This window comes from Macrotis lagotis, chromosome 1 (genome assembly GCF_037893015.1).
Source record: "Macrotis lagotis isolate mMagLag1 chromosome 1, bilby.v1.9.chrom.fasta, whole genome shotgun sequence".
In the NCBI taxonomy this organism is placed as follows: Eukaryota; Metazoa; Chordata; class Mammalia; order Peramelemorphia; family Peramelidae; genus Macrotis; species Macrotis lagotis.
In genome coordinates, this window is record NC_133658.1 from 654,776,683 (window position 1) to 654,794,468 (window position 17,786).

A 17,786-nucleotide genomic window follows, 5' to 3' on the forward strand; every position below is an offset into this window, starting at 1 on the left:
AGATTCTGGCTCTTCCATTTATTACTTGTGTGATAGAAGGCAGTTGTTCAGGCTCTCTAAGCCTCACTTTCCTAATCTATAAGATGAATGGCCTGAACTATATGGATTTCCATAATTCCTTGTAGCTCTAAATACAAGATCCTCTGAAAGATGAAGTAAAAGCAGCAATCTCAGTGGGTAATGAAGTCACCTCAATGGTGAGGATGATTTTTTTTAATGGCAAGAAGGGGGAACCCAGCTACCAAATGAGAACAGCTAGCACTCGAGAAGAGATTAAAATGCTTTATTCACTGAAGTTTCCAGCCTTTATCTCTGGCTACAGAGATTTTTTGCTCATTGGCTCACCTGGGACCATATGTGTTTCATGAGAATTGAAACCCAAGTTTTTTCTGGGGGAGGAGGGCTGGAGAGGGAGGGAATTGAGGCCCAACTCACCAGGAATGTGGATTGTAATTACTATCCAGATTCATTATAAATAAATTTACAAAATAATTGAGAACCTAACAAGTGGGGCAACTAGGTGGTGCAGTAGATACAGCACTGGCCCTGGAGTCAGGAGGTCCTGAGTTCAAATGCGGCCTCAGACACCGTGCAGTTAGCTGTAGGACCTTGGGCAAGTCACTTGACCCCATGGCCTTGTAAAAAAACAAAAAAAAAGACGAAGAGGAGGAGGAGGTGCAGAGAACCTAACAAATAAAGTTTAAACTACTTTATGTCTGACTGATATATCAGGCTTTCCACAGTTTGCACTACTATGATAATCCTTAAAGTGCTCCAAAAATGAGAGATATTTCCATTCTTATCTCTTATTCCCCTGATGGAATAAGCATGATAGAGAAGACTAGTTCAGATCAGATAGCATATATAGTCCCATCCTCCTCTGACTTTCTATCAATCCAGCTCTTACGTTATTTCCTTCATGACCCCCCCACCATGAAGTTAGGTTTTTGAATTCTTAACATCCTCCAAAGCCCACCTAAAAGAACATCATTCCCCATCTTCCACCTATCTTCCCCTGACCCTACTTCACAAAATTCTTTATTTTTTTTAACCTCTCAACTACATTTATTATATAATATTATGTGTCTGGTTATGTGTTTGAAGGTTCTCCTTCCCTATTTAGATTGTAAACCACATGGAAGGCAAAGATCTTGTCTTCTTTAAATTTTGTATCTTTCCGAATGCTCTGGAGTGAGAGAAGCCTTGAATAATTCTTGGTTGAATTAATGAATGATTTAAGATTGAATGACTGATGGGGGCAGCTAGGTGGCACAGTGGATAGAGCACCGGCCCTGGAGTCAGGAGTACCTGAGTTCAAATCCGGCCTCAGACACTTAACAATTACCTAGCTGTGTGGCCTTGGGCAAGCCACTTAAACCCTCTTGCCTTGGAAAAAAAAATGAATGAATGACTGAATCCTTTTATATTAAAGAGACAGAATAGATTCACAGTGCTTATTAGTTATTGCTCATGTAAAAGCAGGCAGCTTTGAATTGATTATGTTGTCTATCACTCCCTTTGGAGCTATACCGAAAGAAGATTGAAAGGCACATTGCAGGCAAGTGAGACTTTTCTTTCCTTTTTATTATATTTTACACGATCTCCTTTGAAAGTGTTACAGAGAAGAAAATATTCTTAAAAATCTATCAGTTGTGAGCCAGTTTTTTTTTTTAATCTAGACAGAGAATGGGCCAGTTCAGACTGGAGAGGATTAGGAGATGTGGGGTATTGCAGTATGATGTCATTTTAATTGAAATAATCACAGGCATAAGTTATGAGAAGATGATACTTAGGGTAGAATCAGTGAGAAAGGGGTACCATACTCTTGACTAAGCAACCTGCTCCTTTCCTCTGATAAATGAAATGTCTTTCAGCTTGTAGAAGATTTTACATATCCTAGTATTTCTTTACTCTGACTTTGGATAATTTATTTCACCTCTTACAGCTTCAAAAAAATTATTTGGTTGTCTTTTGTTTTTGTACCAGTCATTTCTGGATATGTTGCTTTCCCTCATCACAAATAAAAACAGTTAAACAAAACCAAATGATGTGGTGACCATATATGACAGTGGATGTGGCATTGTCTCTCCCTGTGGTCTGTTTTTTCCAATGGAAGGAGCAAGGTGATTTTCTTTTCTTCTTTGGGACCAATATTGATCATTACAATTTCACATCATAGGCTCCATTTTCTTATTCTTTTTATTTCCATTGTGCTAAAGACTGTTTTATTTGTCTTCCTAGTTAAATTCACTTCGGTCTGCATTAGTTCACATGTCTTTCCATGTTTCTCTAAATTTTTTTAAAAATCTTCTTCATAGACTTAAGGGCCATGCCCTTTTAAGTAGTGGCTCAGTCAGCCTACAAAATTGTGCATCAGTGCAAATATTTGGTAGAACACTTTCTGCCAAGTGATCATCTTTTGCCAATTAATGACCAACATTAAGAGATAGACTGACTAGGTAAACAAAGTCCGAGTGAACTTAATATAAAAAGGAGGAAAAAGAAAAGTTTATGTATTCGAGATGTCTGGGTAGGTGGATATCATCACCACTCATTTTGCCAAGCTATAGCATTCAAATGAAAACAGTGGTAGGGAGGGAAACCACAGGAATGTGGGACTTGAGACAGCTACAAATAATCTTCTCTTTGGAAACATCTAAAGACACCAGTTTAGTACTGTGCCATACACTGTTTCCCATTTAACCCAGGCTGTTGAGTCTTGGGAAAGAATTGGCAGGTGTGGCTGTTTACTCAAGGTTGAGAAATCAAATCCAAATTGAGAAGGAAACTAGAGGAAAACGGGGAAGTTCTGATAGAAGAGCTTAAATGTTGTCTGTGCAACTCTTAGCAACCTTCCTTGTTGCTTATAATCAGGACTAAAGACCTCCCTTCAAGTGTATTTTCATGGACCACATGTTCTCATGTCATTAGTTTATGGGGTGAGATATATGCTTCCAATACATGATTTTTCAGTACTAGAGCATAATGTATTTATTTTAAAGTACCCCTACTCAGTCAACTGAAGGAGTATTTCTTCCTCATTCTCAGCATACTGAATCAAAAACCAGAACCTTCCATGCCCATTAGCTTTTGCCATTCATTGCTTTCAAAAACCATTTAAAGGTGAGGTTTTTTTTTTTAAACAGTGGTTTCAGGGATCAGTTAAGCTAGAAACATATGGGCTTGACACACTTTCTTTCCCATTTGCAGTGTTAACCTGTCTTTTAAAGAATATGAGTATATAGGATGACCCCTTGGGTTCCAGAAAGGCTTTTAAAGAATATGAGTATATAGGATGACCCCTTGGGTTCCAGAAAGCTCATGCTGCCACGAACTCCAGTTTCTGCAGCTCTGCAAATACCACACAAAACAGCCTTTGTCTGCTAAGAGCAGGAAAAGCTTTAGCTGAAAAACTAATGATGGTGGTTATAGTTTACAGAATCAGAAAGTTGGAAGGGACCACAGGGGCCATCTAGTCTAATCCATGATTTAAGCGTCTTCAATGTACCAAATTGTGTGAAGTGCTATGGGTATCTCCTCCCCCCAACCCCAAAACCCCAAAAGACAGAAAATTCTGTCCCTGTCCTTGAGGAACTACTAGGAAGATGATCAGCTATAAATGACTTAACTATTCTCTCAGCATTACAAAGATCCAAGATAATTCCAAAGGACTTATGATGAAAAATATTGTCCGCCTCTAGAAATTTGATTGATTCTGAACGTAGATCAAAGCAGACTTTTTTTACTTTATTTTTTTCACTTTTTTCTTTGTTTTTCCTCATGATGTGGAAATGAGTTTTGCATGATTGCACATTTCTAATCCATATCAAATTACTTGCTGTCTAAGAAGGGAAGAGATAAGGACTGAGGAAGAGAATTGGGAACTCAAAATTTTAAAAATTGTTTAAAAATAAGTTTTAAAAAAAATTTAAAGTTTTGAACTAGAGCTTGTGAATAATGAGCTGGAGGTTCACATCCTGCATCTAATGAAACTGGTTCCTGCACTCTTCTCTTTGGCCTGTAACCCTCAGGAAGGACGATTGATGAGTCTCCTCTTTTGAACTCCCTTTTGTAAAGGTAGGGGATGCTTTCTATTATACCCTATTAGAGTTGCAGGGATCTTGAAGAATCTATGAATAAAATAGAAATTTTATTTCTTTTTAACTTTTAGACACATAAGAATCAGCTAAAATTCTTGTGAAGAAACAGGAAATAGAGCAATTATCATTTTGGTGTTTAACAATAGAATCAATGTAGCACTGATTATTTTGTTGGGGTTTTTTTCCTTCTGGTGTTATTTCATTCAAGGGCTAAATTTCTCTCTCTCCTACATCTGATTTATTTGTCTCTCAGAAAATACTCTTTCACACATGAAATTTGGCCAACTTTAAGAAGTGAATTAAAAGTGGTTATGCACAGATTAAAAAATATACAAAAATTTTCAAGTATTTTAAAGTCTTTATGGTACCAACCTTAAGATTGCCAAGTGGGCCTAAGTTTTGACTTTATTCATCTACCATCTTCCTTTCTTCTCTGAAATCCTCTCGTTATTTTCTCTGGCTAGCCAAAGCTCTCAACTAGGTTGATCCACAAAGACCTTTGCCCCTATGGGATAGTAGATTTAGAGTTTGAAGAACCTCTACTGGTGATCAACTAGCTCCCTGGCTCCAGGTTCAAATATAAAGACCTCTGTTTATTTTTTAAAGACCTTTATAACATTATCTGCTCCTACCTTTCTTGTCTTCTTATCTCTATATCCTTCTACACTTTGCAGTCCAGGAGGCTGGCCTTCGCTCTTTCTTGCATCACACACTCCACATCCTAATTCCAGACATTTTCACATAGTATTCCTCTTGTCTGGGGCTTTCTCTCTCCTCATCTCTGCTTCCTGGCTTAGTTAAAGTATCATCCTACCTTTCACTAGAAGTATTTTCCAATCTCCTGAATACCACTACCTCTCTTCTATTGGTTATCTTCAATTTATCTTATATAGAGATTATTTGTGCATAGTTGCTTTCTTGGTGTTTCCCCTAATAGACTTTCAACTCCCCAGAAATAAGTGCGGTGCCTCTTATATCACACGTGCTAAATAAATGCTTATTGACTAGACTTGAATATCTAAGTTCCTCATTTTATTGATGAAGAAGTGACCTACACAGGGTCACACAGCTATTTTCAAATGTTTTCTTTCTTCACAAATAGAAGTTTGCCTCCTTCCTTCTTTGTTAGTATCAGAATTCCCATTTCTTGCTCAGTTCAAAAGAGTACCAGCTGATTCTTAAGGAAGCAAGCATTCTGGTTAAATTAATTTATACTAATGGATAAATAACTGAAATTCCACTCAGAGGTAGTTGTTTTAAAAGAAGGCAGGTAATTTCAACCACAGGGATCTCTAATTGGTTAAATTATGGTTAGCATAATTAAGTAAAGTATTTGGGTTCTATGACTAAATGAAGTATATTAGGAGTATCAGAAAATCATCAGAAGGATCTCAGAGCAGCTTCTTGCCCTGCTGAGGCTTGTTTCCTGGAATGTCCAAGCTGAGCCCTGCTAAACTCTTGTTCTTGTTTCACTGCAGATTTAGCCCTTGTCCTCTTTCTTTGTTCCTCTGGGAACTGAACTGTGATTCCCTGACTCCAAGTCTTTGCTTCCTGTGGTTTAACCCTTTCTTTAGAATCACCATTTTAATGGGATACAAGTTATAGAACTCCTACTATGTGCAAGAAATTGTGCCAACTTCTGGAGGAGATAAAAAGATGAGTAAGACAGGGTCATGTCTTGAAAGGGCACACAGTGTAATTGTGGGGAGAGGGATAAGATGCATGCAAATATTATATAAAACAGTGTAAAAAATATAGGGGAGAGGTAGGAGCAAAGTGTCATGGGGACTCCAGTGGAAGAATAAAAACATTTTCATTTTGGATGGGGATGTTTAAAGGAGATTTTGTGGGGAAGATAGCAAAATGAGTTGGGCTTTATAGGATGAGTTCAACCAGGCTAAAGAATAAGAAGTATGAACAAAGGCATGGCTTTGTTCAGGGTATGTTTGGAGTTGGGAAGAGGAAGAGGGTAGAGAGATTACAGGAAACTGAGGAAATCAGTAACTATAGGTGCTAAGCAATAGTTAATTTGGCTTGGAGAATATTAGTCATATTCACTTTGCTTTTATTTGAGAAAATTTCTTGATCTAATGAAAACACTGAACTAAAGCAAATAAGTGAACTGGAGCAAATAGATCTGCTCTTAGTGGGATTTTAGGCTATTTCTTTTTCTAGGTCATAGTTGGACATATTGAAAACATTAAAATGAAAGATCTTATGCTAAACAACATCCTGACCACTGCTCTATAGTCTGGGTTCACCACGTATCTGTGCAGTGAGAAATTTAAATGGTCTTTTAGTTGTTAAAAAATTTAAAGAATAATAACTCTTCCTAAGAGTTTTGCTATTTAATCATATTACCCTTTTACTAGAGCCAAAGGGTAACACATCGCCCTTAGCCAAGAAGAGAATCATTCAGAAGTCTGGTGTTGTCCAGATACATCAACAAGCATTTGTGAAGCACTTAACCAAGTTCAAGGGGTATAAAAACAAAAGGGAAAGCTTCCTTGCCTCACCTGGGCTTGTATTTTATAAGGGTAAATAATGTGTATGCTGTTACACACCAAGCAAGTAGATAATTTTTAGTCTCCATATGATTCTTCTAGCGCAATCTATGAAGATATCATATATCAATCACACTCATGATCATAGCTAAATCTGTGGATAGCCTTGTGTGACAGATACTAGAAATATTACCCTCATTCCTTGGATGAAGATGCAGCTAGTAAATAATCAGAGATGGCATATAATTAATAATAATAATAATAATAATAATAACATTTAAACAATTTTTGCCATGTACTAGGCAAATGTTCTGTTTGACAGCTCATTTGATTCTCATAACCCTGAGAAGTTGGTGTTATTATTATCCCCATTTTACAGATGAGGAAACTGAGGCAAAGATTAAGTGACCTGCCTAGAGTCACACAGCTAGTAATTGTCATTTGTATCCAAGTGCTCTTGATTCCATGTCCAACTACCCCCTTCCCTTTCACTCTGTAGGAAATGGAGCTTGGGGCACATTCTCTTTGGCCCTCTTGGCCTCAATTTTCTTATCAATAAAGTCTGAGGTTAGACTAGATTTTTTTCTAATGCTAATTCTTGTGTTCTTAAGGTTTCTGCTGCTAATATTACTTCTTAGGGTTGATCTTGTGCAGTTAGTGGTTTTGACTTAAATTCTTCACCTAAGTTTGATTGTTAAATTCTCTGCCACAGTGTAGAATTGAAATAGTGTTACTACTATTTCTACTCTTAATAATAGTTAACATTTACATAGTTCTAAGGGTGTGCCAGGCTCTTTCTTGGTCATGTCTCTGATCAACTGGAGTATAACTAGTCATTGTTGCAAACACTGGGGTATTCAGAGAGGACTAGCATCTCAGGTGAGAGGGCTTGTTGAGCCCTTTTCAAGGCTTCTCATCTACCTTTTGTGTCCACTTGTCACCCAATGCTCAGTCTCACCTGTGGCTCCAAGAAGCTCTAGCATGTGAGTTGACCCAGTAAAACCATCTCAGTAGACAGGTTAAACCAGGTTGAGGGTAACCAACAGGCCTCAAACCTGTTGATAAGTTAGGGGATATTGACCTCAAGCACGTGAAAACCTCCTCTCAGTGAAATGGGTAGAGGAGAACAGTCTGTTCCAGGAGCTATGAACTTGACTTGAGGTGCTTAGAGTTTAGTCTGACATGGATATCAAGGTCATCCAGGCCATCTCCAGTCATTTTGATTTTTGTCTTGCCACTAGACCTTCAAGAAAGATTGAGGCAGACTTTGTGCAACTCTGCCTCACTTAACTACAATTCACATAACAAGTCAAGTCATCTTCCTCCATTGATATTTTTTGAAAACAATGGACAGACAACATTGCAAACCTTGTGGCTTCTAGTATTGGACAACAGCTTCTTAGGCCTTTACACATTTTGTAACAAGGAAAGTACTTTTATTCTGACAATACAGAATATTTAACTTTTCTGGCACTGGTCCTATCACTTCTATACTGATTAAATTTCCTAATTGTTTCAAACCTTCTTCAAGTGACATTGTTTCTACAGATGAGGAGATCAAAGCAATCCATAGCCATATGAAAAAAATGCTCTAAATCATTAATTATTAGAGAAATGCAAATTAAAGCTTCTCTGAGGTCCACCTCACACCTCTCAGATTGGCCAGTATGACCAGGAAGGATAATGATCATTGTTGGAAGGGATGTGGGAAATCTGGGACACTATTACACTGCTGGTGGAGCTGTGAACTCATCCAACCCTTCTTGAGAGCTATTTGGAACTATGCCCAAAGGGCAACAAAAATGTGGATATCCTTTGACCCAGCAATACCACTACTGGGTCTATACCCTGAAGAGATGAGGAAAAAAGGGTAAAAACATTACTTGTACAAAAATATTTATAGCAGCCCTGTTTGTGGTGGCAAAGAATTGGAAATCCAGTAAATGTCCTTCAATTGGGGAATGGCTTAGCAAACTGTGGTATATGTATGTTATGGAACACTATTGTTCTATTAGAAACCAGGAGGGACGGGATTTCAGGGAAACCTGGAGGGATTTGCATGAACTGATGCTGAGTGAGATGAGCAGAACCAGAAAAACACTGTACACCCTAACAGCAACATGAGAGTGATGTTCAACCTTGAAGGACTTGCTCATTCCATCAGTGCCACAATTGGGAACAATTTTGGGCTGTCTGCAAAGGAGAGTGCCATCTGTATCCAGATAAGGAGCTGTGGAGATTGAACAAAGTACAACAACTATTCCCTTTAATTTAGAAAAAAAATCATATCTTATTATCTGATCTTGTTACCTCTGAGAATTCTGTTCTCTTTAAGGATATGATTTCTCTCTCATCACACTCAATTTGGATCAAGGTACAACATGGAAACAAAGTAAAGACTGACAGAGTGCTATCTGTGGGGTGGGGGTGGGGGGAGGGAAGCAAGATTGGGGGAAAATTGTAAAACTCAAATAATATCTTTAATAAAAATAAATTTAAAAATAGTGACATTGTTTCCAACCCTTTATCACCTGCTTGAAGGAGGAGGTCCTCTACCAAGTTGGATACAATTTAATACTATTCAATTCTACAAGTGCTTATTAAGTACTGAGAATGTTGCAAGGACAAAGTACATTCTACTGAGAGATTTCAATTTGTGTACTTTTTTCCTAAACTGTCCTTCTTGATGACAGTTCTAATCTGTTTCACCAAGTGTCTAGCTTAGTGTTCTGCCTGTAGGAGGAGCTTAATAAAAATTTAGTTGCACTTGAACTTAATCTAATATTATAGATATAGTCTTATTAGGGTAGATTTTCATAGAACTCTTACCTCCCTTTTTCATGGTTTTGAGTCCATTATTATCTCAGTTTACAGTTGAGGAAATCTCAGACTCTAAGTGACTTTTCCCCTGCTCCATAACCACATATCAGTAGGATTAAAACCGAGGTCTGTTGACTTTTAGTTCTGATTTCTTTTCATCCTGGAATTGCTTTAACATTGTTTATTTATCATGAGTCAAGAGTTGAGAAATATATTCAGATAATATAATATCAAATATTCTTGGTATTTATGATGCCAATGGACAAGTCCCAACGTGTCCGGGAAAGGTCATGTTTAACACATGTGACTGTGTCTCATTTCACTCTTGGCCAAGCTAACTGAAGGCTTTAGTCGTCTTAGAGATTTATCCTAACAAGAGAATGAAAAATGTAATAAGATGCCCTCAAGATCTATGATCAAGTATCCCACAAATATCTTAAATTGCTACAATCTTGTATGTTTTCTCAGAAATAGCACTTGATATTGAGAATTTTGTATATTAGAAGTAGATTCCTAAATCTCAATAGCCTGTATTAGGTCCTACAACATTAATAGTTGGTATGTGGGTATGGTAAGGAGAATGGAGACATGGGGTAACCTGTGTATTGGATTATGGTCCTTCTAAAGAACTGAAGGTCTTAACAACCACCTTAGACAATATTTTAAAAACATTAACATAGAGTCTAACAAACGTAGGTACTAAATAAGGGCTTATTTCCTTCCACTCCTATTTTTCTGCCTCATTCATCTTTCTAGACGTTAGGATTATACTAGATAGCTGCTGCCCTACCTTTTGCCAAATAGAAGCACACAGTGTAAAAGTGTAAAAGTAAAATATTATTTTTAACTTAAAAAGAGGTGATTTATTTTAAACTTTTGTTTTCTATAATTTGGGTATAGAGGGAACTTGAATGCCAAGTTCTAGCCAAAGTAGCCATCCTGGAAGTGAATTTTATTTCCATAGCTGTTTCTTTTTTTAAGTCTTGAGATATTTTGGGACTGTGGTGGCCCAGAAGTGGAAACTTTGGCTTGACTTGTTTCCCTGCAAATAAAAACCAAGTTCATTTTAAAACCTACCCTGGACTTATGCATTGAAGCCTGTGCCTTTGGGGTTTGGAATGTCCATCTATTAATTTAAGTAGATCCAATTTATTTTCAAGAATTTTAATGGTGGTATATTAAGGTATCAGATGTTTAGTCTAATGGGCACTCAGTACATTTTATTGATCACTGTTTCTGCTAAGTTTTCTATCTTCAGTAAAAGTCTATTAAGTATGTCTAGTAATCACATGGATTTAGATGCATTAAGAGGTCCAATGCTCTAAGATCCTGAAGATCTTAACTGGTCTTTATATAACATAACTGGTCTTATATGGCAAGTAAAAATTAGTCTTCTCAGGATGCTTGCCACATGGTAGGTGCTCAATCAATGATTGTTAATTCATTGTCTTCACTAAAAAGGTATTTTACTGGATTTCCAACTGTGAAAATGACTATATATTTTCTTTATTGAACTACAGTCACTTAACTTATTATCCTAAAGTTTCTTGTTATTTTCCAAATGGTCAAGAATAGCTTAATTTGAATCCTGTTGTTTAAGGGGCAGCTAGAAAGGATAGAGAGTCAGTCAAGCCTGGAGTCCAAAAACTTCTCTTTATATGTTCAAATCCAGTCTCATTCACTTTCCTAGCTGTGTGACTCACTTAACCCTGTTTGTCTGTTTCGTCTTCTGTAAAATGAGTTAGAGAAAGGGGCAGCTAGGTGGTGTAGTGGATAAAGCACCGGCTTTGGAGTCAGCAGTACCTGGGTTCAAATCCGGTCTCAGACACTTACTAATTACCTAGCTGTGTGGCCTTGGGCAAGCCACTTAACCCCGTTTGCCTTGCAAAAAAAACCCCTAAAAATAATGATTTAGAGAAGGAAATGGCAAACTACATCATTACCTGAGCTAAGAAGACTTCAATGAATGAATGAATAAGTAAAAATTGCAAAAAAATATGCAAAAGACAGTTCTTGTTGCTCAGTTTACAATTTGATAGATCAAATGAGGTAATGATTGTAAAGTACTTTGTAAACTTTACCCCCAAATGGAAGCAATTATTTTTATTATTATCCATTATCATTCTAGTCCCTGGCTACTCAAGTCTTTTTAACAAGTTCCCCCTTCTTTGCACAGATATCTAGAGCCATAAGGGATTTGGGGGAATCATCTAGTCAAAAGATTATTTGCTTTCATATGACAAGGTGCTTATAGTTCATCTAATCCAATCCTTTTCTTTTACAGATAAGGAAACTGAAGCTGAAGGATTATGACTTGCTTAAAGTTTTTGTTCATTGGTTTCATTTGTGTTAGATCCTTCATAACTTCATTTGAAGTTTTCTTGGTAAAGATACTAGAGTGGTTTGCCTTTCCTTTAGTTCATTTTACAGATGAGGAAACTGAGACCAGTACAGTTAAATAAATTCTCCAGGGATCACACTGCTAGTAATTGTCTGAGACCAAATTTGAACTCAGGTCTCTCTGATTCCAAGCCCTGAACTCTATCTTCCCTCTCACTTAGCTATCTATCTCTAGCTGATAAAGATGGGATCTGAGCCCAATTATCTCACTCTGCCAACTTCTATTTCTATCCTCCTTCTCCACCACACCATCCCTAATTCTTACCAATAAGGAAAAAAATTCAGTTCACATTTTATTATAGTTATCTAAAATAAATGACTAGAGTATAAAAATTAAAAAGGAACTAAAATATGGTTTAATTTCTGTTAGTGTATTTGTTTTTTATCATGCTATGAACATAGCCTTTTATAGGGCTTTTGGAATATTTGAGACTCAAAGGTCTGAAAACCAGTGGACTTTATATTATGGGAGCAGTGGTAAAGCTAGTTCCTTTAGAGGACAGGATGGTGGCTAGCATCTGAGTTTATGGGACTTCCTGTCATCTAACTAAATAGAGCAGAGTAAGTCTGAGTTTCACAAGAGAGAGAAAAAAAGTAAAGAAAGCAAATTTGCAAAACTTCCGCAGTTTTACTGATAGTCACTCCTTCCACATACTCAACTATTTTGGAGACAACGGTAATACAGTTTCAGTTTGAATATATCTGTTATCAGAAAACAAAGGATGTAGTTTGAGATTTAACTTTATGGGATTGGTAGAATTTGGAGTAAGAAAAGTATCTTTAAAGCATCCGCCCTGGAGTCAGGAGTACCTGGGTTCAAATCCTGCCTCAGACACTTAATAATTGCCTAGCCGTGTGGCCTTGGGCAAGCCACTTAACCCCGTTTGCCTTACAAAAACCTAAAAAAATAAAATAAAATAAAATCAAAGTCCATTAAAAATAAAAAATAAAAGTTCATTAAAATTCATTCAGTCCATAATCCTCATTTTTTTTTAGGCAGGAAACTTGAGGGAATAAAGTGTCTTTTTTTAAAAAATGATTTTATTTTTATTTTTTGGAATAAAATAAGCATTTCCATAACATAGTACAAGAAAAAAATGATTGCACATGAAATCGTTTATCTATTATGTGCAAATTGCTATTCCTTTTAAAAATAAATATAAAGTGACTGTCTTTGCCCATGGGCAGCTGAAGGGATATTAGAACTTAATCCCTTTACAGGTCCTGGACATTCTGAATTCCCTTACCCCAAGATGAGCAATAGAAGGAGATAAACACTGGCTGAAAATTTGAAAAACATCAAATAATTTGCATTGAGAAATTATAGTAAAAGAACCTACTTTACTATTTCTTTGAAGAGAGGACAATTATGTAATATTTATTTCCTATACCCACAGCTAGCAGAAGATAAAAACATAAGAGTCAGCAACGTGTTGAAGTGCAAATAATACTATTAATGCCATTAATTTGGGATTTTCTTAGCAGAATGAGAATTCAAATTGAGGAATTCTGAATCCAAATTTAGTAGGAGGCAGCTAGGTGGTTTAGCAAAAAGAATACTGAACCCATTGTTAGAAAGACCCAAGAGCAGTTCCTACTTAAGTGACTATGTATCCTTGGGCAAATCACTTAATCTCTTTTTTTTTTAATTTGCAAAATGAGAATAATAATATCTTACCTCCCAGGTTGCTGTGAGAATCAAATGTTAAATATTTATTAAGTGGTTTGCTATCCTTAAAACTCTAGATTAAGGCTAGCTATTAAGAGCAGCATTAGTGGTAGCATCAGACCTGGAGTCAGGAAGACCTGAGCTCAAATCTGGTCTCAGACTTTTAATAATTACCTAGCTGTGTGACCCTGGGCAAGTTACTTAATCCCATTGATTTAAATAAAAAAAAATAAAAAGAATTAATAGGCTGAAGGAAGAGAAGTGAATGAATGTGCAGTCTTAGTGACTATATAAAAAAAAATGGCTTCTTGTATTACGAGAAGATAATCTGCTTCTTAATGAGAAACCCAATTTGAAGTTTGGGGATAATTTTGCATAACTTGTCAGTCGATTCCATTTTTTTTAGTATGCAAAAAATAAATTGCTAATTCTCTCATGTCCTTTGAAATCTGGAATGTCCTTGAAAGAGTCAAGGAATGAGAAGTTCTGCCTTCTACTTCTGGTTCTAGTTTCCTCATGATTTCTGACATTTTTCCTCATTTTAAACTAACAGACATTAGTTCCAAAATACTTATCTTTTAATTTAAAAATAATTTTATTGATCTTTTGGATATTTTATTGCCCCAAATTCACCCTTTTCCACCTTCATAAGCTTTTCCTCTCCCAGAAAACCATACCTAAAACAAAACATTTTAAAAATAAGAAATAATAAAAGAAGAAAAAATCAGCAAAACTGATCAATATAATGAAAAAAATTTCAACATATACAATATTCCACACTGGCAGATCCTTCAAACAGTCTGAGGGTATCTTTGGGACCAAGTTTGTATATGTGTGTGTGTGTGTGTGTGTGTTCTTTCCATTTACAGTATCATGGTCATTATAAATATTGGGTTTTTTTGTTTTGTTTATATTGTATCAGTTCCTGTATTTCCATACTTCCTGCTCTGCATAATATCATATACATCATTTTTATAGCACAGTAATATTCTATTATATCAAATTACTTAGTTGATGACATGTCTTAGAATTTTAGAACTAGAGGGGAAGGTCATCTCATTGAATTGAATCACTCTATTAACTAATCACTATAAAGTGATTCAGTTCAATGAGATGACCGACCTTCAATCCTCTAGTTCTAAAATCTCTACATAGGAATTGAACTCCAGTTGGTATATAAGATCACCAAATTACCATGCAGTTTGGTTCTTATTTGTATTTTTTTTATATTTTTATTCGTTTTCAGTTGTGTTTTAGCTTAACTTATAACCTTTTAGAGTATCTAAATTTCCAGATACTATATGGAATTAATTCAGCTAAGTTTCAGTGATCTCAAGTTATTTGAAAAAAAAAATCATGGAAAGGGGAATGTGGGGACAGTGACTTGGCAGGAAAATACAGCATCTGGCAAAGTATGTCTCCCTTGTTTTGCTTTGCCCTTTATGGACGTGACCTATTTTTGAAATGTTGTGATTTACATTCAGCGTCTCGGTGGCAAGTGAGACAAAACAGAATCGCCTTCTTGGAGGTTCCTGGAGGACAAAGGGAAAGGAGCCAGGAATGAAAGGAAGTAACCTCTAGTTCACCTGGAAACATGAACATCTCTAAGGGCAGAAGATTTGGACTCACTCTCTCTCTCTCTCTCTCTCTCTCTCTCTCTCTCTCTCTCTCTCTCTCTCTCTCTCTCTCTCTCTATATATATATATATATATATATATATATATATATATATATATATATATATATATGAAGAGAGAAGGAAGCCAAGAGACTGAGCTAAAGCTAACATCCAGGAATAAGCAGCAATCACAGAATAGAAAATGTTATTTACTTTTACAGTGCCTAAGTCAGCAATTTTAGGGAAAACATAGATACAATTATTCCTTCCCCATCTCAGGGGATAGGAGCTTGGTGCTCCTGAAATCTGGAATATCTGTGTAAAATTTTTTGACCTTCCCAGAAAAGAAGTTTGATTTTTTTTTCTTTTTCTTTTATGGGATGTTTACAGTGCCTTATTGCAAAATTTAATTTGATATTATATAATACTATATATATATATATATATTATGCATGTTTTAAATTTTTAAACTTTCTGTGTTGTCTGTGGTTTTTGCAAAATGCCCTCAAAATTCTCATTTAATTTCTTATGCTGACTCATGATTTATCAAAACCACAGTAAGGAAAGTTGTGATGGGGAAGAGATAACTGCACATCAATCAGAAAAATTCCACTGAAGAAATTTTCAGTGAAAACTTGAATGTTCAAAATAGACACTTGGATTTAAATGTTTAAGATATCAAAATTTTTTTAAGAAAGATTTTATTTATTTTGAATTTTACTATTTTTCCCTAATCTTGCTTCCCTTCCCCCATCCCCCCATAGAAGGCAGTCTGTTAGCATTTACATTGTTTCCATGTTTTTATGCATTGATCTAAGCTGAATATGATGAGAGAGAAATCATATCCTTAAGGAAGAAACAAAGTATAAGAGACAGCAGAATTACATAATAAAATAACAGGTGTTTTTTTTTTAATTAAATAATAGTCTTTGTTTGAGCTCTACAATTCTTTCTTTGGATACATATGGTATTCTCCATTGCAGATATCCCAAAATTTTCCCTCATTGTTGCACTGATGGAATGAGCAAGTCCATTAAGGTTGACCATCATCCCCATGTTGCTATTAGGGTGTATAGTGTTCTTCTGGTTCTGCTCATCTCACTCAGCATCAATTCATGCAAATCCTTCCAGGCTTCTCTGAATTCCCATCCCTCCTGGTTTCTAATAGAACAATAGTGTTTCATCAAAAACATATAACAGTTTATTCAGCCAGTCCCCAATTGAAAGACATTCACTTAATTTCCAGTTCTTTGCCACCACAAACAGGGCTGCTCTGAATATTTTTGTACAAGTGATGTTTTTAATCCTTTTTCATAATCTCTTCAGGGTATAGACCCAGTAGTGGTATTGCTGGATCAAAGGATATGCACATTTTTGTTGCCCTTTGGGCATAATCCCAAATTGCTCTCTAGAAAGGTTGGATGAGTTCACAGCTCCACCCACAATGCATTAGTGTCCCAGATTTCCCACATCCCTTCCAACATTGATCATTGTCCTTTCTGGTCATATTGGCTAGTCTGAGAGGTGTGAGGTGGTATCTCAGAGATGCTTTAATTTGCATTTCTCTAATAATTAGTGACTGAGAGCAATTTTTCATATGACTATGAACTGCTTTGATCTCCTCATCTGTAAATTGCCTTTGCATATCCTTTGACCATTTGTCAATTGGGGAATGGCTTCTTTTTTTGAAAATTTGACTCAGTTGTCTGAATATTTTAGAAATGAGTCCTTTGTCAGAAATATTAGTTGTAAAAATTGTTTCCCAATTTACTACATTTCTTTTGATCTTGGTTACAATGGTTTTATCTGTGTAAAACTTTTTAATTTAATGTAGTCAAAATTGTCTAGTTTATTTTTAATGATGTTTTCCATCTCTTCCTTGGTCATAAACTGCTTCCCTTTCCATAGATCTGACAGATAAACTATTACTTGATTTCCTAGTTTGCCTATAATATTTTTTTATGTCTAAATCCTGATTCATTTTGATTTTATCCTGGTATAGGGTATGAGGTGTTGGTCTAATCCAAGTTTCTGCCATACTAACTTCCAATTTTCCTAACAGTTTTTATTGAAGAGAGAGTTTTTATCCCAGCAGCTGGACTCTTTGGGTTATCAAACTGCAGGTTACTATAATCAATTCCTGCTATTGCACTAGTCTATTCCACTGATCCACCACTCTGTTTTTTAGCCAGTACCTGACAGTTTTGATGACTGATGCTTTGTGATATAATTTTAGATCTGGTAGGGCTAAGCCACCTTAAAAGATCAAGATATTTCTCCAACACACTTTTATTTCTTTCATGCCACCCCTCCCACTTTTCCCCCTTTATTCAGAAACTGTCAGTGGCTTCCCATTGTAAGGATAGAATAGAATGTTTGAGGTAGTCCAACCCCATCCTTGTAGTGATAAGGAAACTAAGGACCAGTAAGGTGAAGTGACCTACTAGGTCATACATACCTCAAGTTAGTGAGAGTTATTTTTACCTCTATACCACGGCCACCCAAATGCTTACCCTGACATTTTAAGGTCTCCAACATTATATAGTTTCCACAATCGTTCCAGTTTTGTCTCCTTTTATTCCCTGGCATGAATCCTTTTTTTTATATCTAAGCTGTCTAATTTAATATCCTCATGACACATCCTTATTTAATCCTTTCTTCTGATAAGCTTTTGC

The 17,786-nt window shown here is 36.1% G+C and overlaps 1 protein-coding gene across 10 annotated transcripts in view; it reads left to right on the forward strand.

Moving 5' to 3' along the window:
• The window catches only part of ANKRD44 (ankyrin repeat domain 44), a 367,960-nt gene that overhangs the window by 124,345 nt on the left and 225,829 nt on the right, over positions 1-17,786 (forward strand). The gene's annotated exons all lie outside the window — the stretch shown is intronic.